The sequence below is a fragment of the Eumetopias jubatus genome, unplaced genomic scaffold (assembly GCF_037043125.1).
Source record: "Eumetopias jubatus isolate StellerSeaLion01/CBP00866 unplaced genomic scaffold, mEumJub1_p1.0 scaffold_1, whole genome shotgun sequence".
NCBI classification, from domain to species: Eukaryota; Metazoa; Chordata; class Mammalia; order Carnivora; family Otariidae; genus Eumetopias; species Eumetopias jubatus.
The window spans coordinates 155974005-156001903 of NW_028274807.1; the positions used below are offsets into that span (position 1 = coordinate 155974005).

At 37.2% G+C, this 27899-nt stretch overlaps 1 protein-coding gene across 2 annotated transcripts in view; it reads right to left on the minus strand.

Annotated features, from left to right (window-relative positions):
• ZNF445 (zinc finger protein 445) overlaps positions 1-27899 on the minus strand; it is a 50178-nt gene that overhangs the window by 16044 nt on the left and 6235 nt on the right. Inside the window, exon 1 of one of the 2 annotated variants that reach the window (XM_088026862.1) lies at positions 10497-10585. The exons of the other annotated variant lie outside the window; for it this stretch is intronic. The gene's annotated coding sequence lies outside the window, so the exon portion shown is untranslated. Of the gene's footprint in view, positions 1-10496; positions 10586-27899 lie in introns of those variants that run through there. 2 annotated transcript variants of the gene reach the window in all.

Consider the following 27899-nt stretch of genomic DNA (forward strand, 5'->3'; position numbering starts at 1 on the left):
ATGCAATATATGTTGGCTAATTGAACATAATAAAAATAAATAAGTTCTACTTTCAAATAACACTTTAAAATTGTTTCAAGTACCTAACTGATTAGCGAACATCAACTTAGGAATTTTTTCTCTAAGGTATAACTCTAAGGTGCTCTAAGGTATAACTGAGTGCTCTAAGGTATAACTTTTGGCATCAAAAAAGCATAGTTAAGACTTTTGATTAGTTATGAATAAAAAAAATCAAGAACTAAAATACTAGTGGTTCCTGTGAGAAGGAACCCCTTCAAGTAATTCAGGGAGTGCTTAGAGGGAATTTTATTCTGCAACGCCATAGTGATTAAAAAAAAAAAAATCTCAAATCAACAACCTAACCTTTCACCTTAAAACACTGGAAAAAGAAGAGCCAACTAAACCTAAAGCAAGCAGAAGGAAAAAAACAGTAAAGAATATAGTGGAAATTAATGAAACAAAGATTAGAAAAACAAAAGAGAAAATCAATGAAATAAACTGGTTCACTGAAAAGATCAACAAGATTAATAAACCTCTAAATACACTGATGAAGAAAAAAGATTCAAACTATGTAAATGAGAAATGAAAAAAGAAACATACTAGTGACTTTACAGGAAATTTTTAAAAACTTATTTAAAAATAAAACAATTTTTGCCAACAAGTTACATACTTTTGATGAAAACAAGTTATAGTAGTTTTAAACACAAACTTTACTAAAATTGATTCAAGAAGAAACACAAAATCTGGACAGACCTATAACAAATAAAGAGATTAAATTAGTAGGCAAAACCATCCATAAAGAAAAGCAAAGACCCAGATGGCTTTATTGCTAAGTTCTACCAGATACTTGAAGAAAAAATAATAATTGGGACACCTGGGTGGCTCAGTCGGTTAAGTGTCTGCCTTTGACTCAGGTCATGATCCTGCCAGCGTCCTGGGAATGAGTCCCACATGGGGCTCCCTGCTCAGCGGGAAGCCTGCTTCTCCCTCTGCCTACTGCTCCCCCTGCTTGTGCTCTCTCTCTCTCTGACAAATAAAGAAATAAAATCTTAAAAAAAAAAAGTAATACTGATTCTTCATAAACTCTTCAAAACAGAAGAGGAAGAACTTTCCAGTTCATTCTATGAGGTCAGTATTACCTTAATACCAAAATCAGACAAACCAGTATCTCTTATGCATACAAATGCAAAAATTCTCAACAGTATACTAGCACACTGAAATGCAGTAACATATAAAAAGAATTATACCCCATGACCAATTGAGATTTATCCTAGGAATGCAAGACTATTTTTTAACATATCAATAAACACAAAACAAAAATCACATGTCAGTAGAAAGAAAAAAAATTGACAAAATCCATACTTTTTTTTTAAAGATTTTATTTATTTGAGAGAGAGAATGAGAGAGAGAGAGAGCACATGAGAGGGGGGGAGGGTCAGAGAGAGAAGCAGACCCCGCTAAGCAGGGAGCCTGATGTAGGACTCGATCCTGGGACTCCAGGATCATGACCTGAGCCGAAGGCAGGCGCTTAACCAACTGAGCCACCCAGGCGCCCCTCCATACTTTTTTTTTAAAGATTATTTATTTATTTATTTGAGAGAGCAAAAGCTAGAGAGATCACAGAGGGAGAGGGAGAAGCAGACTCCCCACTGAACAGAGTCCGACAAAGGGCTGGATCCCAGGACCCTGAGATCATGACCTGAGCTGAAGGCAGACAAGCTTAACCGACTAAGCCACACAAGCGCCCCCAAATTTTTCAGGACAAATATAATCACTAGGAATAGAAAGGAGCTTCTAATTGTGATAAAAAGCCTCTACAAAAACCCACAGCTAACATACTTAATAAAGACCAAATGCTTTCCCCAAGAATTGAGAACAAACAAGGATATCCACTTTCAATTCTTCTTCTTAACACTGTACAGGAGGTTGTAGCCACAGCACTTAGGCAAAAAACTGGGAAAAAAAAAAAGCTGGGGGTGCTTCCAGGGAAGATGGAGGAGTAGGAGGATCCTAGTCTCATATGGTCCCACAGATACACCTGATAACACCCACATCAGTGTAAATAACCCAGAAAACAACCAGAAGACTAGCAGAATAGACTCCTCTCCACAGCTAATTGTACAGAAGAGGCCACACTGAAGAGGATAAGAAGGGCAGAGACATGGCCAGGAGGGACGATGCAGGTGGAGAGAGGAGTGGAGGAAACCCCACACCAGGCACCCCAGGTACAGGGAACCTGTACTGGGAAGATGAATCTCCATAATACCTGACTGTGACAACCAGAGGGCTTAACATCTCAAGTTTTTACAACCAGCGGTGCTTAACACCAACTTTAAAAATCAGCAGGATCGGCTCTGGGGAGGGCAATGGGAAACTGAGTCCTCGTGCTTAAAAGAAAAGTGCAACAAACAACCCCACTGAGATACAGCACAGAAGAAGCAATTTGAAAAACACCTTGGATATACAAGAAAGAAATTTATTTACTAATCTCAAAAGTGTGTGCTAGAGGGGCAGGTGTCTTTGGGAAACTTCTCCCAAGAACAAGAGTTGGTGGGCACCATTTCCCTCCCAATCCCTGCAGCCTATATGCAGGGACACCTGTCGGAATCAGCACAGTGAGAACATTCTCCACATAGCTTGTTCATAGCACCCCGATCTCCTGTGACCCGCCCCCTCCAACAGGTCCTTGGCAGCATTCCATTCAAAGTGGTGCCACAAGCTGGCAGTGTGCAAGCAGACCCAAAAGGGACCAGCACCAATCCAAAGTAACTCCTGCCCAGCAGAGCGGGGAAGAAAACCACATACACCAGTCTACTGGGGCCCCAACAGTGGGCTGGGGGCAGAAATCTGGTCTGAGAGCAGGCCCCACCTACTGATTAAAGATTCTCAGGGAACAACATAGGGAGAGTGTCCTGTAGTTTGATGCTACCGCAGCTCTGGAAAACATCTGGTCTCACGCAACTCAAGCCCAAGGTGGCCACAGACTGGCCCACTAACAATAGAGAAACCAAACCATGACCACAACAGGCAAAGAGAGCCATTGCAGATGATGGACAGAATGTAAACATGGTTCAGCCACAACAGTAGGGTGCATGCAACACACATAAGAAATACCTCTGAAGTGTCAGGTTCTGGTGAACAGAGGACACTGTACTACAGGACCTCTTCTTCAAAGGGCACTACTTTCCAGAGTAGGAGATATAGCTGATTTTCCTAACGCATAGAAACAGACACAGAGACTTAGACAAAATGAGAAAGCAAAGGAATATGTCTGAAATGAAAGTACAGGATAAAATATCAGCAAAAGACCTCAATGAAATGGAGATACATGATATGCCTGATAGAGAATTTCAACTAATCATGAGGCTACTCACTGAACTTGAGAAGACCTCAGTAAGACCCTCAACAAAGAGATACAAAACATTAAAAAGAAACAGAGATGAAGAACTCAATAACTGAAATTAAAAATACACTACAGAAAACAAAGAGTATACTAGAAAAAATAGAAGACAACAGTAAGAAAAAATTTAGAAAGACGACAAATATATGGAAATTAAAGAACACCCTACTAAAGAATGAATGAGTTTACCAAAAAATTAAAGGAAAAAAATAGGTGGAAGCAAGAAACAAACAAATAAAATCCCAGTAGAACAGATCAATGAAAATAAGAGCTGGTTATTTGAAATAATTAATAAAATCGATAAACCTCTAGCCAGACTTATCAAAAAGAAAAGAGAAAGGACCCAAACAGATAAAATCATGAATGAAAGAGGAGAGATCACAACCAAGACCCCACAGAAATACAATTAGAATATTATAAAAAAAATTATATGCCAACAAACTGAGCAATCTAGAAGAAACAGATGCATTCCTAACATATACAAACTACCAAAACTGAAACAGGAAGAAATAGAAAATCTGAGCACAACCAGCAAAGAAATTTAATCAGTAATCAAAAATCTCCCAATAAACAAAAGTACAGGGCCAAAAAGAAGGCTTCCCAGAAGAACTGTACCAGACATTTAAAGAAGAGTTAACACCTACTCTTCCCAAACTGTTCCAAAAAAGTAGAATGGAAGGAAAATTTCCAAACTCATTCAGCATTACCTTGATTCCAAAATCACACAAAGACTTCACTAAAAAGAATAATTACAATCCAATATCCCCGATGAACATGGATACAAAAATTCTCAAAAAGATACTAGCTAATCAAACCCAAGAGTACATTAAAAGAATCATAAACCACGATCAGGTGGGATTTATCCCTGGGCTGCAGGAGTCATTTCAATATTCACAATTTAATCAACATGATCCACCACATTAATAAAAGAAAGAATAAGAACCATATGATCCTCTCAATAGATGCAGAAAAAGCATCTGACAAAATACAGTATCCATTCTTGATAAAAACTCTCAACAAAGTAGAGATAGATGGAATATGCCTCAACATCATAAAGGCCATATATGAAAGACCCACAGGCTAATATTCTCAATGGGGAAAAACTGAGAACTTTTCCTCTGTGGTAAGCAACAAGATGGGGATTGTCCACTCTCACCATTACTATTTAAGACAGTACTGGAAGTCAGCCTCAGCAATCAAAGAAAAAAAAGAAAAGGCATCCAAATCGTCAAGGAAGAAGTAAAACTTTCACTATTGTAGATAATATACTATTTTATGTAGAAAACCCAAAAGACTCCACCAAAAAATTGCTAGAACTAATACATGAACTCAGCAGAGTCACAGGATATAAAATCAAAATATAGAAATCTGTTCCATTTCTATATTCCAAGAATGAGGCAGAAAAAAAAGAAATCACAGAACTGATCCCATTTAAGATTGCACCAAAAACAAGAAGATACTTAGGAATACACCTAACCACTGAGGTAAAAGATCTGTACCCTGAAAACTATAAAAACTTTATGAAATTAATAGAAGCGCACACAAAGAAATTGGAAAACATTCCATGCTCATGGACTGGAAGAACATACATAGTTAAAATGTCTGTACTACCCAAACCAATCTACACATTTAATGCAATCCGTATCAAAATACCACTAGTGGAGGAGAAGTTCAGATGGCAGAGGAGTAGGTGACCCTAAGTTTGTCTGGTCCCTTGAATATAGCTAGATAGTATTCAAATCATTCTGAACACCTGAGAAATCAATCAAATATCAGAGAAAAGAAATGCTGCAATTCTGCAAGTACAAAAGCGACTTTTTGAAAGGTAGGAGGTGTGCAGACCTGAATCCAGGGTGATATATCAGAGGATAAGATGGGGGCGAGGGAGCTGGCTTAAGGAGGCTACCACAAAGTATTATAAGAAGTAGAGTGAAAAATCGGAACTTTTAGATGTCTGTTACAGTGGAGTACATCCCTGGCTTAAAGGTGCTCAGGTGGTGAGTCAGGTGGAATCCCACGTGTGATAGTGTGGTATCAGGATCCCTGGGGTCACAAGAAGAATGGGTGGGGCCTGAGAGTGGTAGAGTTCACAGGCATAGGAGTAGGGAAGTACAGTGAGTCTAGGTGTTAGCTTTCTGCTCTATGTTGCCATGAACTGCAAACCAACACATGGTTGTGTGACCTCTTTTCTGAAACAGGTCAAGCAAAAGGCAGAAGCATGGGGAGATCCCCCACCATCCCCCAGAAGGAATGGAGCAGGTCCACACCACAGGAATCTGTAAAATTTAGAGTTCTGAAAGTCATGTGCCTGAAATAAAAAGCACTTGGTCACAGGCCGGGTGAACAGAGTTCTGATGAAAATAGGGGAGACTAAAATGATGGACTGCTTTTCTGTGAGGGCTGAAGAGGGAGGCCTGGAGAGAGGAGGGCCTCTATATGCATCCCACCCACAGTTTTGAAAGCCTGCAGGGAGCAAAACAACACCACATAGTGGAATCCAGAGCCACTGACAGAGCCCTACCTCTGCCCAAGGGAGGCACATCTGCAATAGGACAAGTCCACCTGAGAATCAATGCAACCTGCCCCTCCCCCCAGAAGACTAGCAGGAACAACTGGCTCACACCAAGTTTACTGATCAAAGATGACGGAAAAGCTTCATCTTTTGGGGAAAACAATATATAGCATTCTTTTTTTTTATTCTTTAATTTTTCAGTATTAATTTTTCAGTTATTTTCTTATTCTTTGAATTCTTTATCCTTTTTTAATTTTAGCTTTTATATGTTATGTATATGTATTTTTACTTTTTACTTCCCTATATATATATATATATATATATATATATATTACATATATATGTTTTTTTTTCTTTCTCATTTCCCAACCTAATTTCCTTTAACAAGCAGAACAAACACACCCAGGATCTAGTTTTTAGTTTTGTGTTTTTTCTTTGTTTTTTGGTATTTTTTTGTTTTTTGTTTTGGTGTTTTTTGTTTGTTTTTCCCTCTTTTCGTTGTTGTTCTTGTTCTTTTCTCTCTTTCTTCTATTCTTTTCTAGACAAAATGAAGAGCTAAAGAAATTCACTCCAAAAGAAAGAACAGGAGGTAGTACACACGGCTAGGGATTTATCAATATGGATATAAGTAAGATGACTGAACTAAAATTTAAAACAATTATAAAGATACTAGTTGGGCTTGAAAAAAGCAGAAGACAATAGAGAATCCTGTACTATAGAAATAAAAGAAATAAAAACTGGTCAGGTCAAAATTAAAAATGCTATTACCAAGATGCACGTTCAAGTGGAGGCTATAAAAATGAAAATGAACGAGGTAGAAGAGTGAATCAGTGATATAGAAGATAAAATGACAGAAAATGAAGAAGCTGAAAAGAAGAGAGAAAGGAAACTATTAGATCATGAAGGAAAACTCAGAGAACTCAGCGATTCCATAAAACAAATAATATCTGGATAATAGGGGTCCCAGAAGATGAGGAGAAGGAGAGAAGGGCAGAAGGCTTATCTGAACAAATTGGAGCTGAGAACTTCCCTAAATTGGGGAAGTTAACAGGCATTCAAGTCCAGGAGACACAGAGAATGCCCCTTGAAATCAATAAAAATAGGTCAACACCTTGACATATAATAACGAAGCTTGCAAATTTCAGAGATAAAGAGAAAATCCTGAAAACAGCTCGGGAGGAAAAAAGGTCCTCAACCTACAAGAGTAGAAACATAAAGCTGGCAGCAAAGCTGTCCATGGAGACCTAGCAGGCCAGAAAGGACTGGCATGATATAGTCAATGTGCTAAATTGGAAAAATATGTGGTCAAGAATACTTTATCCAGCAAGCTGTCATTCAGAATAGTTTCCAGGACAAACAAAAACTAAAGGAATTTATGAACACTAAAACAGCCCTGCAAGAAATATTAAAGGGGGTTCTTTGAGCAGAGAGAGCCCAAAAGTAAAAAAGACCAGAAAGGAACAGAAACAATTTACAGGAACACCAACTTTACAAGGAATACAATAGCACTAAATTCATCTTTTTTTTAAAAATTTTTAATGGACAGCTCAGTTACTTGTATATAAAGGAAAATACTTCTCAATTGTAGCATGTATATACTAGTGTTCACATCTTTCAATAATTACTCTGAATTAAAAGGACTAAATGCTCCAATCAAAAGATCTGGGGTATCAGAATGGATAAAAAAACAAGACCCATGGATATACTATTTACAAAAGACTCATTTTAGACCTAAAGACACCTCCAGATTGAAAGTGAGGGGGTGGAGAACCATTAACCACGCCAATGGACATCAAAAGAAAGATGGTGTAGCCATCCTTACATCAGACAAACTAGATTTTACCAAAGACTGTAAAAGAGATGAAGGAGGACACTATACAATAATACAGGGGTATATCAAACAAGAATATTAACAGTTGTAAATATTTATGCACCTAACATGGGAGCAACCAAACATATAAATCAACAAATAACCAAATTAAAGAAACACATTGATAATACAATAATAATAGGGAACATTAACACCCTATTTACAGCAATGTACAGATCATCTAAGCAGAAGATCAACAAGGAAACAAGGGCTTTGAATGACACACTGGACCAGATGGACTTCACAGGTATAATCAGAGCATTTCATCCTAGAGCAGCAGAATAAACAGTCTTCTTAAATGCACATGGAACATTCTCCAGAATAGATCACATACTAGGTCACAAATCAGGTCTCAACTAGTACAAAGCATATTTTCAGACCACAATGCTTTAAAACTTGAAGTCAACTACAAGAAAAAACTTGGAAGAAACACAAATACATGAAGGCTAAAGAGCAACCTACTAAAGAATGAATGAGTCAACCAAGAAATTAAAGAATTTAAAAAAATACATGGAGGCAAATGAGAACAAAAACACGACAGTTCAGAACCTTTGGAATGCAGCATAGAAGGTCCTAGAGAAAACTATATGGCAATACAGGCCTTCCTCAAGAAGCAAGAACCTAAAGGTTAGGGAACTAGAAAAAGAAAAGTCAAGTCTAAATACAGTAGAAGATAAATAATAAAGATTAGAGTAGAAATCAATGATATAGAAATCAAAAGAGCAGTATAGAACAGATCAACGAAAACTAGAAGCTGGTTCTTTTAAAGAATTAATAAAATTGATAAACCCCTAGCCAGACATATCAAAAAGAAAAGAGAAAGTACCCACATAAAGTCATGAAGGAATGAGGAGACAACATTGCCAACAATGAAGAAATACAAAGAATTATAAGAGAATATTACTGAAAAATTATATGTCAACAAGTTAGACAATCTTAAAAAAAACGGATGCATTCCTAGAAACATAAACTACCAAAACTGAAACAAGAAATAGAAAAGCTGAACAGACACATAGCCAGCAAAGAAATTGAAGCAGTTATCAAAAATCTCCCAATAAACTAGAGTCCATGGCCAGACGGCCTCCCAGTGGAATTCTACCAAACATTTAAAGAAGAATTAATACCTGTTCTCCTGAAAATGTTTCAAAAAAAGAAAAAAAATAGTAATGGAAGGGCACCTGGGTGGCTCAGTGAGTTAAGCATCTGCCTTCAGCTCAGGTCATGATCCCACGGTCCTGGGATCGAGTCCCACATTGTGCTCCCTGCTCAGCGGGGAGTCTGCTTCTCCCTTTGCCCCTCCCCCTGCTTGTGTGCTTTTTCTCTCTCAAACATAAATAAATAAATCTTTAAAAAAAAAAGAAATGGAAGAAAAACTTCCGAACTCATTGTATGAGGCCAGTGTTACCTTGATCCCAAAACCAGAAAATGACCCCACCAACAAGGAGAATTACAGACCAATATCCCTGATGAACAAGGATGCAATAAATCTCACCAAGATACTGGCTAACAGGATCCAACAGGACATTTAAAAGATTATTCACTACAACAAAGTGGGATTAATTCCTGGGCTGCAGGGGTGGTTCAACAAATCAATCAATGTGATACATCACATTAATAAAAGAAAGGACAAGTACCATATGATCCTCTCAACAGATGCAGATGACAAAATTCAGCATCCTTTCTTGATAAAACCTCTCCACTGGGTAGGGATGGAGAGAGCATACCTCATCATCATAAAAGCCATATATGAAAGAGGGAATATCATCCTCAATGGGGAAAAACTGAGAGCATTTCCCCTTAGGTCAGGAAGATAAGAGATGTCCACTGTCACCACTGTTGTTCAACACAGTACTGGAAGTCCTAGCATCAGCAATCAGACAACAAAAAGAAAAAAAAGGCATCCAAATTGAAGAAGTAGTAAACTCTCAATCTCAGAGAACATGATACTCTATGTTGAAAACCCAAAAGACTTCACCCAAAAATTGCTAGAATTCAGCAAAGTCCCAGGATATAAAATCAATGCATAGAAGTCAGTTTCATTTCTGTACACTAACAATGAGGCAGGAAAAAGAGAAACCAAGAATGGATCACATTTACAATTGTACCAAAAAACATAAGATACCTAGGAATAAGCCTAACCAAAGAAGTAAAGGATCTATACTCAGAGCTACAGAACACTTATATAAGAAACTGAAGAAGACACAAAGAAATGGAAAACCACTGCACGCTCATCGACTGGAAGAACAAACATTGTTAAAATGTCTATGCTACTCAGAGCAATCTACATATTCAGTTCATTCCCTATCAAAATACCATCAGCATTTTTCACAGAGCTGGAACAAACAGTCCTAAAATTTGTATGGAACCACAAAAGACCCTGAATAGCCAAAAGAATGTAGAAAAAGAAAACCAAACCTGGAGGCATCACAATTCCAGACTTTAAGCTCTATTACAAAGCTGTAATCATCAAAACAGTATGGTACTGGCAAAGAAAAAGATACACAGGTCAATGGAACAGAGTATAGAATCCAGAAATGGACCCTCAACTCTATGGTCAACTAAACTTCCACAGAGCAGGAAAGAGTATCCAATGGAAAAAAGATAGTCACTTCAACAAATGGTGCTGGGAAAATTGGACAGCCACATGCAGAAGAATGAAACTGGACCATTCTCTTACACCATTTACAAAGATAAACTCAAAATGGATGAAAGACCTCAATGTGACACAGGAATCCATCAAAATCCTAGAGGAGAACATAGGCAGTAACCTCTTCGACCTCAGCTGCAGCCACTTCTTGCAAGACACATCTGTAAAGGCAAGGGAAAAAAAAGCAAATATGAACTATTGGGACTTCATCAGCATAAAAAGCTTTTGCACAGCAAAGGAAACAGTCGACAAAACTAAAAGGCAACCTACAGAATGGGAGAAGATATTTGCAAATGACATATCAGATAAAGGGCTGGTATCCAAGATCTATAAAGAACTTATCAAACTCAACACCCAAAAAACAAAGAATCCAGTCAAGAAATGGGCAGAAGACATGAACAGAGACTTCTCCAAAGAAGACATCTTCTTGGTTAATAGGCACATGAAAAGATGCTCAACATCACTTGGCATCAGGGAAATACAAATCAACACCACGATGAGATATCATCTCACACCTATCAGAATGGCTAAATTAATAACACAAGAAAGAACAAGTGTAGACAAGGATGTGGAGAAAGGGGCACCCTCTTGTACTGTTGGTGGGAATGCAAATTGGTGCAGCCACTGTAGAAAATAGTATGGATGTTCCTCAAAAAGTTAAAAATAGAACTACTCTACAATCCAGCAATGACACTGCTAGGTATTTACCCAAAGGATACGAAAGTACAGATTCAAAGGGGTACAAGTAGCCTGATGTTTATTCCAGCATTATCAACAATAGCCAAGTATGGAAAGAGCCCAAATATCCATTGACTGATGAATGGATTAAGATGTGGTATATACATACAATGGAATATTACTCAGCCATCAAAAGGAATGAAATCTCGCCATCTGCAATGAAATGGATGAAGCTAGAATTAATGTATTATGCTAAGTTAAATAAGTCAGCTGGACAAAGACAAATACCATATGATTTCACTCATGTGGAATTTAAGAACAAAACAAATGAACATACGGGAAGGGAATAAAACATGAGACTCTTACAGAGAACAAACAGGGTTGATGGAAGGAGGTGCGTGGTGGATTGAGTTAGATAGATGATGGGTATTAAGGAGGGCACTTGGTGTGTTGAGCACTGGGTGTTATATGGAAGTGATGAATTATTAAATTCTACTGCTGAAAATACTATTAGCCTATATAGTATGACTATATATAAATAAAAAATTGAGAAAAGAAAAAATAGGGGTGCTTGGGTAGCTCAGTTGGTTAACTGTCTGCCTTCTTCAGCTTAGGTCATGATCCCGGAGTCCTGGGATTGAACCCCGCATCAAGCTCCCTGCTCAGCAGGGAGTCTGTTTCTCTCTCTCCCTCCTCCTGCTCCCTCTCTCTCTCCCCTCCTCCCTGCTTCCCTTCCTTCCTCTCAAATAAATAATACATAACATCTTTTAAAAATCAACAATAAACAAATAAAATATAAATAAATAAATAAATAAATAAATAAATAAATAAATAAATAAAAGTAAGTAAATAAGAAAATGGATTAAGGGAACTCAGCAATACCATCAAGCATAGTAACATTTGCATGGTAGGGATCCCAGAAGAAGAAGAGAAATAAAAGGGAGCAGAAAATGCATTTGAAGAAATAATAGCTGATAATTTCCCAAATCTGGGGAAGGAAACAGAAAACAAAAATCCAGATCAGGAGGTAAAGAGAACTCCCCCAAAATTAACAAAGGAGGTCCACACCAAGACATATAATAACTAAAATAGCAAAAACTAGTGACAAAGAGTTTTAAAAGCAGCAAGAGAAAAGAAAACACATACAAGGGAAATTGTTATAAGATTATCAGTGGATTTTTCAGAAGAAACCCTGAAGGTCAGAAAGGAGGGACATGATATAGTTAAAGTGCTGAAAGGAAAAACTCTGCAGCCAGGAATACTCTATCCAGGAAGGCTATCATTCAAAATAGGTGAGATAGAGTTTCCAGGCCAACAAAAGTTTAAAGGAATTTATCACCACTAAACCAGCCTTACAAGATGTATTAAAGGGGACTCTGAGCAGAAAGGAAAGACCATAAGCAGGAGTAAGAAGAGTAGGAAACAAAAACGCAGTAAATTATCTGGTTTTGGTATCAGGGTAATGCTGGCAAGGAATTCAGGCAAGGAATTCACAAAATATAAGGACACAAAATATGACACCATACACCTAAAACATGGGTGGGGGTGGAAGAAGAATAAAAATTTAGTGCTTTTAGAATGAGTTCAAACTTAAGCAACCATCAACTTAATACAGAATGCTATATACATAAGATGTTATATATAAACCTAATGGTAACCAAGGATCAAACCTGGTAATAGATATACAAAAAATAAAGAGAAAGGAATCCAAGAATATCATTAAAGAAAGGCAGCAGACCCAAGAGAGGAGAGAGCAAAAGAAGAAAGAAACAGAGAAGACCTGCAATAACAAACATAGAACAAGTAACAAAATGGCAATAAATAGATACCTATCAATAATTACTTTGAATGTAAATGGACTAAATGCTCAAATCAAAAGACACTGGGTGACGGAATAGACAAAAACCCGGACCCATCTGTACGCTGTCTACAAGAGATTCATTTCAGCCAAAAGACACATGCAGATTGAAAGTGAAGGGATGGAGAAGCATTTATGCAAATGGAAGAGAAAAGAAAACCAAGGTAGCAATACTTCTATCAGACAAAATTGACTTTAAAACGAATACTAACAAAAGACAAAGAAGGACGACACTACAGAGGGAACAATCTAACAAGAAGAAAACTATAAATATTTATGCAGCCAATATGGGAGAACATAAATACATAAAAGAGCTAATAACAACCATAATGGAGAAAATCAATAGTACAATAGTAAGGAATTTTTTTTTACCACTTTTTTTATTATTATGTTATGTTAATAACGATACATCAATAGTTTTTGATGCAGTGTTCCATGATTCACTGTTTGCGCATAACACCCAGTGCTCCATGCAGAACGTGCCCTCTTTAATACCCATCACCAGGCTAACCGAACCCGCCACACCCCTCCCATCTAGAACCCTCAGTTTGTTTTTCAGAGTCCATTGACTCTCATGGTTCACCTCCCCCTCCGATTTCCCCTCCTTCATTTGTCCCCTCCTGCTATCTTTTTTTTTGGTTTTTACCATATAATGTATTATTTGTTTCAGAGATACAGATCTGTGATTCAAGTCTTGCACAATTCACAGCACTCACCATAGCACATACCCTCCCCAATGTCTATCACCCAGCCACCCCGTCCCTCCCACCCCCCCACCACTCCAGCAACCCTCAGTTTGTTTCCTGAGATTAAGAATTCCTCATATCACTGAGGTCATATGATACATGTCTTTCTCTGATTGACTTATTTCACTCAGCATAACACCCTCCAGTTCCAACCACGTAGTTGCAAATGGCAAAATTTCATTCCTTTTGATGGTTGCATACTATTCCATTGTAGATATATACCACATCTTCTTTATCCATTCATCTGTCGATGGACATCCTGGCTCTTTCCAGAGTTTGGCTATTGTGGACATTGCTGCTATAAACATCGGGGTGCACGTACCCCTTCGGATCCCTGCATTTGTATCTTTGGGGTAAAACCCAGTAGTGCAACGCTGGATCGTATGGTAGCTCTATTTTCAACTTTTTGAAGAACCTCCATACTGTTTTCCAGAGTGGCTGCACCACCTTGCATTCCCACCAACAGTGTAGGAGGATTCCCCTTTGTCCGCATCCCCGTCAACATCTGTCGTTTCCTGACTTGCTAATTTTAGCCATTCTGACTGGTGTGAGGTGACATCTCATTGAGATTTTGATTTGGATTTCCCTGATGCCAAACGATGTTGAGCACTTTTTCATGTGTCTATTGGCCATTTGGATGTCTTCTTTGGAAAAAGGTCTGTTCATGTCTTCTGCCCATTTCTTGATTGGATCATTTGTTCTTTGGGTGTTGAGTTTAAGAAGTTCTTTATAGATTTTGGATACTAGCCCTTTATCTGAGAGGTCATTTGCAAATATCTTCTCGCATTCTGTCGATCATCTTTTGGTTTTGTTGACTGTCTCTTTTGCTGTGCAAAAGCTTTTTATCTTGATGAAGTCCCAAGAGTTCATTTTTGCCCTTGCTTCCCTTGCCTTTGGCAATGTTTCTAGGAAGAAGTTGCTGCGGCTGAGGTCGAAGAGGTTGCTGTCTGAGTTCTCCTTGAGGATTTTGATGGACTCCTGTCTCACATTTAGGTCTTTTAACCATTTGGAGTCTATTATTGTGTGTGGTGTCAGGAAATGGTCCAGTTTCATTCTTCTGCATGTGGCTGTCCAATTTTCCCAACACCATTTGTTGAAGAGACTGTCTTTTTTCCATTGGACATTCTTTCCTGTTTTGTCGAAGATGAGTTGACCATAGAGTTGAGGGTCCAATTCTGGGCTCTCTACCCTGTCCCATTAATCTATGCGTCTGTTTTTGTGACAGGACCATACTATCTTGATGATGACAGCTTTGTAATAGAGCTTGAAATCCGGAATTGTGATGCCAACAGCTTTGCTTTTCTTTTTCTTTTTCTTTTTTTAAAGATTTTATTTATTTATTTGAGAGAGAGAGAGAATGAGAGATAGAAAGCACGAGAAGGAAGAGGGTCAGAGGGAGAAGCAGACTCCCTGCTGAGCAGGGAGCCCGACACGGGACTCAATCCCGGGACTCCAGGATCATGACCTGAGCCGAAGGCAGTCGCTTAACCACCTGAGCCACCCAGGCGCCCTGCTTTTCTTTTTCAACATTCCTCTGGCTATTTGCGGACTTTTCTGGTTCCATACAAATTTTAGGATTATTTGTTCCATTTCTTTGAAAAGAGTGGATGGTATTTTGATGGGCATTGCATTGAATGCGTAGATTGCTCTAGGTAGCATGGACATCTTCACAATATTTGTTCTTCCAGTTCTTGAGCGTGGAACGTTTTTCCATTTCTTTGTGTCTTCCTCAATTTCTTTCATGAGTATTTTATAGTTTTCAAAGTACAGATTCTTTGCCTCTTTGGTTAGATTTATTCCTAGGTATCTTATGCTTTTGGGTGCAACTGTAAATGGGATCGACTCCTTAATTTCTCATTCTTCTGTCCTGCTGTTGGTGTATAGGAATGCCACTGATTTCTGTGCATTGATTTTATATCCTGCTACTTTACTGAATTCCTGTATGAGTTCTAGCAGTTGGGGTGGAGTCTTTTGGGTTTTCCACATAAAATATCACATCATCTGCAAAGAGTGAGAGTTTGACTTCTTCTTTGCTGATTTGGATGCCTTTTATTTCTCTTTCTTGTCTGATTTCTGTGGCTAGGACTTCTAATACTATGTTGAATAGCAGTGGTGATAGTGGACATCCCTGTCGCATTCCTGACCTTAGTGGGGAAGCTCTGTCTTTCCCCATATTCGCTCTGGGTTTTTCATAGATGGCTTTTATGATATTGAGATATGTACCCTCTATATACTCTGAAGAGTTTTGATCAAGAAACGATGCTGTACTTTGTCAAATGCTTTTTCTGCATCTATGGAGAGGATCATATGGTTCTTGTTCTTTCTTTCACTAATGTATCACGTTGATTGATTTGCAGATGTTGAACCAACTTGCAGCCCAGGGATAAATCCCACTTGGTCGTTGCGAATAATCCTTTTAATGTACTGTCGGATCCTATTGGCTAGTATTTTGATGAGAATTTTTGTATCCATGTTCATCAAGGATATTGGTCTGTAATTCTCCTTTTTGATGGAGTCTTTGTCTGGTTTGGGGATCAAGGTAATGGTGGCCTCATAAAACGTGTTTGGAAGTTTTCCTCCCATTTCTACATTAGGGAACAGTTTCAGAAGAATAGGTATTAATTCTTCTTGAAATGTGTGGTAGAATTCCCCTGGGAAGCCATCTGGCCCTGGGCTTTTGCTTGTTGGGAGATTTTTGATGACTGCTTCAATTTCCTTAGTGGCTTATAGGTCTGTTCAGGTTTTCTATTTCTTCCTGGTTCAGTTTTGGTAGTTGATATATCTCTAGGAATGCATCCATTTCTTCCAGATGATCTAATTTGCTGGCATATACTTCCTCATAGTATGTTCTTATAATTGTTTGTATTTCTTTGGTGTTGGTTGTGATCTCTCCTCTTTCATGATTTTGTTGCTTTGGGTCATTTCTCTTTTCTTTTTGATAAGTCTGGCCAGGGGTTTATCAATCTTGTTAATTCTTTCAAAGAACCAGCTCCTAGTTTCGTTGATCTGTTCTACTCTTCTTTTGGTTTCTATTTCATTGATTTCTGCTCTGATCTTTATTATTTCTCTTCTCTTGCTGAGTTTAGGCTTTACTTGCTGTTCTTTCTCCAGCTCCTTTAGGTGTAAGGGTTAGGTTGTGTATTTGAGACCTTTCTTGTTTCTTGAGAAAGGCTTGTATTGCTATATACTTTCCTCTTAGGACTGCCTTTGCTGTATCCCAAATTTTTTGAACGCTTGTGTTTTCATTTTCATTGGTTTCCGTGAATTTTTTTAATTCTTCTTTAATTTCCTGGTTGACCCATGCATTCTTTAGTAGGATGCTCTTTAGCCTCCATGTATTTGAGTTCTTTCTGACTTTCTTCTTGTGATTGAGTTCTAGTTTGAAAGCACTGTGGTCTGAAAATATGCAGGGAATGATTCCAATCTTTTGGTACCAGCTGAGACCTGATTTGTGACCTAGGATGTGATCTATTCTGGAGAATGTTCCATGGGCACTAGATGTGTATTCTGTTGTTTTGGGATGGAATGTTCTGAAGAGATCTGTGAAGTCCATTTGGTCAGTGTGTCATTCAAAGTCTTTATTTCCTTGATCTTGTGCTTAGATGATCTGTCCATTTCAGCGAGGGGGGTGTTAAAGTCCCCCACTATTATTTATTGTTGTCAATGTGTTTCTTTGCTTTTGTTATCAATTGCCTTAAATAATTGCCTGCCCTCATGTTAGGGGCATAAATACGTACAATTGTTAGATATTCTTGTTTGGTAGACCCTTTAAGTATGATATAGTGTCCTTCCTCATCTCTTATTATAGTCTTTGGTTTAAAATCTAATTTGTTATAAGGATTGCCACCCCAACTTTCTTTTGGTGTCCATTAGCGTGGCAAATGGTTTTCCACCTCTTCACCTTCAATCTGGGGGTGTCTTTGGGTCTAAAATGAGTCTCTTGCAGACAGCATATCAGTGGGTCTTGTTTTTTTATCCAATCTGATAGCCTGTGTCTTTTGATTGGGGCATTTAGCCCATTTTCATTCAGGGTAACTATTGAAAGATATGAATTTAGTGCCATTGTATTGCCTGTAAGGTGACTGTTACTGTATATTGTCTGTGTTCCTTTCTGGTCTATGTTGCTTTTAGTTTCTCTCTTTGCTTAGAGGACTCCTTTCAACATTTCTTGTAGAGCTGGTTTTGTGTTTGCAAATTCTTCTAGTTTTTGTTTGTCCTGGAAGCTTTTTATCTCTCCTTCCATTTTCAATGACTGCCTAGTTCGATACAGTATTCTTGGCTGCCTATTTTTCTCATTTAGTGCTCTGAATATATCAGGCCAGTCCTTTCTGGCCTGCCAGGTCTCTGTGGATAGGTCTGTTGCCAATCTAATGTTTCTACCATTGTAGGTTACATTATTTCTTCTCCTGAGCTGCTTTCAGGATTTTCTCTTTGTCTCTGAAACTCGTAAGTTATAATATTAGATGTCGGGGTGTTGACCTATTTTTGATTTTGAGGGGGGTTCTCTGTGCCTCCTGGATATTGATGCCTGTTTCCTTCCCCAAATTAGGGAAGTTCTCTGCTATAATTTGCTCCAATATCCCTTCTGCCCCCCTCGCTTTCTTCTTCTTCTGTGATCCCAATTATTCTAACGTTGTTGTGTCTTATGATATCGCTATCTCTCGAATTCTGCCCTCGTGATCCAGTAAGTGTTTATCTCTCTTTTTCTCAGCTCCTTGATTTTCCATCACTTGGTCTTCTATATCACTAATTCTCTCTTCTGCCTCATTTATTCTAGCAGTTAGAGCCTCCATTTTTTATTGCACCTCATTAATAGCCTTTTTGATTTCCACTTGGTTAGATTTTAGTTCTTTTATTTTTCCAGAAAGGCTTTCTCTGTTAACTTCCATGTTTTTTTCAAGCCCAGCTAGTATCTTTAAAATCGTCATTCTGAACTCTAGTTCCAACATCTTACTAATGTCCGTATTGATTAGGTCCCTGGCAGTCGGTACTGCCTCTTGTTCTTTTTGTTGAGGTGATTTTTTCCGTCTTGTCATTTTGTCCAGAGGAGAATAGATGAATGAGAGAACAAAATGCTAATTTTGTTAGCATTTGTAAAATGTCCCCAGAAAATATACACTAAACAAATCAGAAAAGACCTGAAACTGGGGGTGAGGGGGGGGCGGGAAGAGAGAAAAAAGAAAAAAAAAAGAAAGAATAAGATAAAAACAAACAAACAAAAAAAACAGAATATGATCAAATATGATCAGGCTGGTGCATAGATCACTGCCACACTAGATTTTGGGTGTATTTTGGTCTGTTAGAAGAAAGTGCCTCTCAAAATTTTAAAGAAAAATATCGTAAGGAACTTTAACAACACACTTACATCAATAGATAGATCATCCAAAAAAAAAAGTCAACAAAGAAAGAGTGGATATGAATGACACTTTAGACCAGATGGATCTCAAGATATATTCAGAATACTCCATCCTAAAACAGCTGATTATACATTCTTTCAAGTGCACATACATTCTCCAGGATAGATCATATGTTAGGCCGCAAAACCCGTTTCAACAGATTCAAGAAGATCCAAGTTATACCATGTAACTTTTCTGACCACATGCTATGAAACTAGAAATTATATACAAGAAAAAATCTGGAAGGAACACAAATACATGGAACTAACATGTGAGTAAACAATGAATGGATCAAAGAAGAAATAAAAAAAAAATACATGGGGGAAAATGGAAATGAAAACACAACGGTCCAAAATCTTTGGGATGCAGCAAAAGCTTTTCTAAGATGGAAGTTAATAGTAATACAAGCATACCTCAACAACGAAGAATAATCTCAGGCAAAAAACTTAACCTTACACTTAAAGCAAAATGAAGATAATCTAAAAGAAGAAAGAAGGAGGAAGGAAATAATAAAGATTGGAGCAGAAATAAATGAAAATGAAACAAAAAAAAAACCCAAAACAGATCAATAAAACAGGGACCTTGTTCTTTGAAAAGATCAACAAAATTGATAAACCTTTATCCAGATTCATCGAGAGAGAGAGAGAGAGGACTCAAACAAACTCAGAAATGAAAGAGGAGAAACACCACAAAAATACAAAGGAGTATAAAAGAAAAATTATATCCCAACAAACTGAACAACCTAGAAGAAATGGATAATTTCCTAGAAACATGTAACCTCCCAAAACTGAATCAGGAAGAAATAGATAATTTAAACAGACCAATTACCAGAAATGAAATTGTTCAGTAATCAAAAAAACTCCCAATAAACAGAAGTCCAGGACCAGATGGCTTCACAGGGGAATTCTACCAAACATTTAAAGAGTTTGTATCTATTATTCTCAAACTATTCAAGAAAACAGAAAAGGAAGGAAAGCTTCCTAATTCACTCTATGAGACCAGCATTACCCTGATATCAAAACCTGATAAATACACCACTAAGAAAGAGAACTACAGGCCGGTATCCCTGATGAATACAGATACACAAGTCCTCAATAAAATACGAGCAAACTGAATCCAACAACACATTAAAATAATCATTCACCATGAACAAGTGAAATTTATTCAAGGTGATTCAATATTCACAAATCAATCAATGTGATACATCACAAGAGAAAAAATAAAAACCATATGATCATTTCAATAAATGCAGAAAAAGTATGTGACAAAGTACATACTTTTTTTTGATGAACATCTATTCATCAAAAAAAAAAAAAGCCCACAACAAAGTAGGTGTAAAGGGAACACACCTCAACATAATAAAGGCCATATATGAAAAAACCACAGCTAACATACTTAATGGAGAAAAACTGAAAGCTTTCCAGCTAAGATCAGGAACAAGACAAGGATGTCCACTCTCACTACTTTTATTCAAGATAGTACTGCAAATCCTAGCCACAGCAATCAGACAAAAACGGGAAAAAAATCCAAATCAGTAAGAATGAAGTAAAACTTTCACTATTTATGGATGACATATTATATATATAAAAAACCCTAAAGACGCCATTAAAAAAAAAAAAACTACTAGCACTGATAAATGAATTCAATAAGGTTGCAGGATACAAGATCACTATACAGAAAAATCCACTGCATTTCTATACACTAATAATGAAGCAGCAGAAAGAGAAATTAAGAAAGCAATGCCAGGGTGTCTGGGTGGCACAACTGGTTGGGCATCCAACTCTTGGATTCAGCTCAGGTCGCGATCTCAGGGTCATGAGATCGAGCCCCACATGGGGCTCCACACTCAGCATGGTATCTGCTTGAAATTCTCTCTCCTTCTCCCTTTGCCCTTCCCACTTGAGCACTCTCTCTCTCCCTCTCTCCAAAATAAATCTTAAAAAAAAATGAAAATAATCCTATTCACAACTGCACCAAAAATAATAAAATACCTAGGAATAAACTTAACCAAGGAGGTGAAAGACCTGTACTCTGAAAACTATAAAACACTGATGAATGAAATTGAAGATAATACAAATGGAAAGATATTACACGCTCATGTTTTGGGAGAACAAATTTTGTTAAAATGTGGATATTATGCAAAGTAATCTTCACACAATACAGTTCTTATCAAGATACCAACAGCATTTTTCACAGAACAAACAATCCTAAAATTTGTATAGAACCACAAAAGACCCTAAGGAGCCAAACTAACCTTGAAAAAGAACATACTGAAGGTATCACAATTCCAGATTTCAAGGTATACTACAAAGCTGTAGTAATCAAAATAGTTGGTACTCACACAGAAAACAAACAGATCAATGGAGCAGAAAAGAAAACCTAGAAATAAACCCATGATTATATAGTCAATTGATCTTCAACAAAGGAGGAAAGAATATGCAATAGGAAAACAGTCTCTTCAACAAATGGTGCTGGGGAAACTGGACAGCCACATGCAAAAGACTGAAACTGGTCCACTTTCTTACACCATACACAAAAATAAACTCAAAGTGGATTAAACACCAAAATGTGAAACAAAAATCCCACGAGACAGCCCAGGCAATAATTCTCTGAAATTGGCCATAGCAACATTTTTCTATGTAGGTCTCCTGAAGCAAGGGAAACAAAAGCAAAAATAAACTGTTGTTGTTACTACATCAAATAAAAGGTTTCTGCACAGCAAAGGAAAAAATCAACAAAATTAAAAGACAATCTACTGAATGGAAAAAGATATTTGCAAATGACATATCTGATAAAGCATTAGTATCCAAAATATATAAAGAACTGATAAAACTCAACACCAAAAGAAAAGGAAATAATCCAACTTGAAAACAGGCACAAGGCATGAACAGACATTTCTCTAAAGAAGACATCCAGATGGCCAATAGACATATGAAAAAATGTTCAACATCACTTATCTTCAGGGAAATGCAAATCATTACCACATGAGATATCACCTCACATCTGTCAGAACGGCTAAAATAAAAAACACAAGAAATAGCAAACGACCATAACTGTTGGTCAGGATGTGGAGAAAAAGGAACCCTCATGTACTGTTGGTAGGAATGCAAACTGGTGCAGCCACTCTGGAAAACAGTTTGGAGGTTTCTCAAAAGATTAAAAATAGAATTACCATATAGTACAGTTAATTCCACTACTGGGTATTTATCCAAAGAATACAAAAACACTAATTCAAAAAGATAAATATGCACCTCTATGTTTATTGCACTGTTATTTACAATAGCCAAACTGGGAAAGCAATCCAAGTGTCCATTAAAGATGAATGGATAAAGATGTGGGACGTGTGTGTTTCTGTCTGTGTGTGTGTATATACACACACACAATAAAATATTACTCAGCCATGAAAAAAGAATGACACTTGGCATTTGCAACAAGATGGATGGATCTAGAAAGTATAATATTAAGTGAAATAAGTCATTCAGAGAGAGACAAATACCATCTGATTTCACTCACGTGGAATTTAAGAGATTAAAAAAAAAAAACATGAGCAGAGAAGAAGACACCAAAAAACCACACTCTTAAATAGAGAATTGATGGTTACCAGAGGGGAGGTGGGTGGGGGAATGAGTAAAATAAGTGAAGGCGATTAAGTGTACATTTATCATGATGAGCACTAAGTAAAGTACAGAATTGCTGAATCACTATATTGTACACCTGAAATTAATATAACAGTGTATGTTAATTATAGTGGAATTAATCTTTTAAAAAAGGTACCCATATGGGAAAGGAAAAGAAGAAATGGAACAATTTCTATTCACGAATGACATGATATATATATAGAAAATCGTTAAGTACTCCACTAAAAGCTATTAGAACTAATAAAAGAGTTCAGCAAGATTGGAGGATATAAGATCAATTTGCAAAAATTAATGGTATTTCTATAGTAGAAATGAACAAATCAAAAATAAAATTAAGAAACAATATATACTTACAATATTTATAATCCCATGAAAAATAAAATACCTAGGAATGAATTTTCAAAGGAAAAACAAAACTTATACCCTGAACACTACATTGTTAGAAGAAATTAAGGATTTAAGTAAATGGAAAGACACTGTGTTCATGGATCAGAAAACAAAATATTGTCAAATGACAGTACTCCCAAATTATATGAAGATTCAATGCAATCCCTATTAAAATCCCATCTGACTTCTTTTTAGAAACTGAAAAACTAATTCTAACATATGGAAACTGAAGAGGCCCAGCATACCCAACAAGTTCTTGAAAAAGAATAAACTGGAAGACACACTCCTAATTTCAAAACTTACTTCATAAAGCAGCAGTCATCAAGAAAGTGTGGTGCTGGTATAAGCACAGACACAGAGGTCAGTTAAGCAGAATTAAGAGTCCCCAAAATAAACCCATATATCTATGGTCAATTTATTTTTGACAAGGGTGCGAAGACCACTTAAGGGAGAAAGAATACTTTTTTCCACAAATGGTGCTAGGTCAACCGTAAGTTTACATAAATAAGAATGAAGTTAGGGGCGCCTGGGTGGCTCAGTCGGTTAAGCGGCTGCCTTTGGCTCAGGTCATGATCCTGGGGTCCTGGGACCGAGCCCCACGTCTGGCTCCCTGCTCAGCAGAGAGCCTGCTTCTCCCCCTCCCTCTGCCTGCCACTCTGCCTACTTGTGCTCTCTGTCAAATAAATAAATAAAATCTTAAAAAGAAAAAAAGAATGAAGTTGGACCCCTACATAAGGCAATATACAAAAATTAACTCAAAATTAACTGCAGACCTATTGAAGTCATGGATAAAGAAGAGGTGGTGTATATATATATATATATATATATATAAATGGATTATTACTCAGCCATCAAAAAGAATGAAATCTTGCCATCTGCAACAACATGGATGGAATTAGAGGGTATTATGCTAAGCGAAATAAGTCAGAGAAAGACAAATACCATATGATTTCACTCATATGTGGAATTTAAGAAACAAAACAGATGAATATAGGGGAAGGGAAGGAAAAATAAATAAGACGAAAGCAGAGAGGGAGACAAACCATAAGAGACTCTTAACTCTAGGAAACAAACTGAGGGTTGCTGGAGGGGAGGTGGGCGGGGGGAAGGAGTAAATGGGTGATGGGAGTTAAGGAAGGCACTTGATATAATGAGCACTGGGTGTTATATGTGACTGATGAGTCACTAAATTCTACCTCTGAAAATAATAATACACTATATGTTAATTAAATTGATTTTGAGTAAATTAACTGCAGACCTAAAGGTACTAGCTAAAACTACAAAACTGTTATTAGAAAACATAAGTATAATACTTCGTGACACTGGATTAGGTAATGCATTCTACCAAATACTATCAAAAGCACATGCAAATAAAATTAAAAATAGAGAAATTGCACTTCATCAAAATTTAAATCTATTGTGCTTCAAAGGACATATGAGGAAAGTGAAAAGACAAGCCACAGACTAGGAAAAAATATTTGAAAATCACATATCTTATAAGGGATTTGTATCTAAATACATAAAGAACCCTTACAATTCAATAATAAAAAGACAAATACAGTTAAAATTGGACAAAGCATCTGAATAGATATTTCTCCAAAGAAAATACAAAAATGACTGAAACACACACAGGATACTCAACATTAGTCATCAGAAAAAGGCAGATCAACACCACCCTTCACACCCACTAGGATGGCCAGAGTCAAATGTCTGAAAATAACATGTGTTGATAAGACTGGGGAGATAAGAGAACACTCACATGCTGCCACATTGGAAAACAGCCTGGCAATTCTTCAGTAAGTTAAACATGCTTTACTACTTGCAACTGCATATATCCGTGGAAATACAAATATATACATATATATGTATATATATACATATATACATATACACACACACACATCTCCAAGATAAATGAAAAGACAAGTCCACAAAACACTTGTACATAAATGTTCATAGCAGCATTATTCATAACATTCAAAAGGAAAAAAACCTGAATATTCATCAAGAATTTCAAATTTAGGGGCGCCTGGGTGGCTCAGTCGTTAAGCGTCTGCCTTTGGCTCAGGTCATGATCCCGGGGTCCTGGGATTGAGCCCCGCATCGGGCTCCCTGCTCTGTGGGAAGCCTACTTCTCCCTCTCTCACTCCCCCTGCTTGTGTTCCCTCTCGCGCTGTGTCTCTCTCTGTCAAATAAATAAAATCTTTAAAAAAAAAAAAGAATTTCAAATTTAATATACAGCTCTTCATATATTGGTATCCTCTAAAAGTTAAAAAAAAGTGTACTATAGCTTTACCTCCTTTTTGGTACACATTCTTCACAATCCAGGAATAAAGGGAAACTCCCCCATCAGATATGGAGAAAAAACAAGAGAAATTTATAGCAAATGTGACATCAAATGGTAAAGACATTAATAGCCTTGCAATTAAAAACAGGAACAATCATACAATATAATACTAGCCAATGCGATTAGACAAAGAAAAAAGAAAGAAGAAAGAAAGAAAGAAAGAAGGAAAGAAAAAGGAAGGAAGGAAGAAAGAAAAAGAAAATACACAAAGAACTGTTAAAAAAGGAGGATCAAACATGGGGTGCCTGGCTGGCTCCATTGGTAGAGCATGAGACCCTTGACCTCGAGGTTGTGAGTTCGAGCCCCATGTTGGGTGCAGAGATTACTTAAAAATTTTTAAAAACTGTTTTAAAAAGCTAATATTACCTAGAATGATAAACATCCATCTAAAAAAATCCAAGAGAATCAACTGAAAAACTGTCAGAACTAATATAAGAGATAATTAGGGAGCTAAATATCAATCAATGTATAACAGTACTTCTCTAATATACCAGCAACAACCATTTAGAAACAGAACACAACAGCAACAAGAACAAAAACACAAAATACCCAGAAATAAAGCTCATTAAAAATGTATACAACCTTAATGGGGAAATAGTAAACTGAAAAAAGATAAAACAGACCTGAAAAAGTCTTAAGTAGAGGAAATCTAATATTTCCAAGATGTCAATTCTTCTTAAATTAAGATAAAAAGTCTATAAAATCACAACAAAACCCAATATAGCCCTTTTCCATAGTTGATAAACATATTCTACAATTCACACAAATTAGTAAAGGCCAACAATAGTAAAGACAACTTTTTTTTTTAAGATTTTATTTATTTATTTGACAGAGAGAAGTAACACAAGCAGGGGGAGTGGGAGAGGGAGAAGCAGGCTTCCCGCTGAGCAGGGAGCCTGATGTGGGGCTCAATCCCAGGACCCCGGGATCATGACCTGAGCCAAAGGCAGATGCTTAACGACTGAGCCACCCAGGTGCCTCTGAAGACAACTTTTTAAAGGTGGGAAGATTTGTTCTACTACACAATACAGCTTATTATAAAAATATAGTAATTAAAAGTGAGTACTACTGAAGGAATATACAAACTACAGACAAAAGGAACAGTACAGAATCCAAAGATCTGGCATATGACAGAGGTAGCATTATATGACAGTAGGAAGGACAGATAATTCAATGACCTGCATTGGGACAACTGGCGAGGCAAATAAATAAGATTACACACAAAACGAATTCCTAAGACTTAACTTCAAAAACGAAAGAGAGAGCCAGAACCTTAGGGCAAGCAAGGATTTCTAAAGAACATAAAAGGAAAAGTGATATATGATGACAGTATTTGAAAATCTCTTGACCAGAAAAAAGAACACAAACACACACCAGTGACAGAAATGTAAATTTATACAACCACAAGGAAAGGTAGTTGAAAGTCTATAGCAAAACTAAAAAGTCACATTACTTAGGCTCCAGAAATTTCACTTCCAGGAATCTCCCTGGAAAAACACTTAAGAGAGGTATACAGACATTTACACAGGTGTTCACTAGAGTACTCTTTGTAATAACACAATATTGGAAATAAATGACTTGTTCATCAATAGAGCTAAATAAAAGTGTAGCACTTCCTAGGATGAAATACCTAGCACAACGGTTTAAAAGATTGTACTAGACCCTTAAGCATTAACATTATTGTTTCACTGTTGGCTGGCTGCTCAGGCTGTGCAGCCAAGGTTAAAAAGCAGGTAAATGCTACTCACAGAAGAGACCGGAGCATGATTCTAACTTGCTGAGACCCAACAACATATATAATAGGCTTAAGCAGTACAGTATTTACTTATAGCAAGAGAAAAGAGAAAGAGTGCACGAGATTCAACCTCATGTAATCCACTGGGTCCCCCATGAACAGCAGATCCACTTCACAGGCAATGTGGTACAGATGGTGTGGAGACAAGCACTACACTTCATGCTGCAGTATGACCCTCAACCCCTTGCCCGTGAGGTCTGAAATACAGAAAGCAGGGATGGGCCTACGGGTCACATGCATTAAGGCAGAACAAAGGGGTATGAATTGAGCAATGAACAGAGAAAGACAGTGTCTGACAAGGCAACAAGCTCAGAGTGCTCTTTATCTCTTTGCAAAGAAATGTTCCCAGCTCAAGGCCACTCTTATGCTGGTATGCAAGAGAGGAGAAGGGACCACGGTTCCCATCAATGACAAAAACATACGTTAAAATTAAAAACAAAATCCTAGATATAATTGTATAAAAAACTTAAAATCATATTTATGTGTATGTAAGTGTACGTACATGTGAAATACATAAGTACTCAAAGGAATTTAAAATGGCTTGGAAGGATTCATAACAACTCTTACTGAATACAGGAGTGGAGAATTTGAGAACAGTAGTTAAAGGAGCCTTTAGTTTATTTGT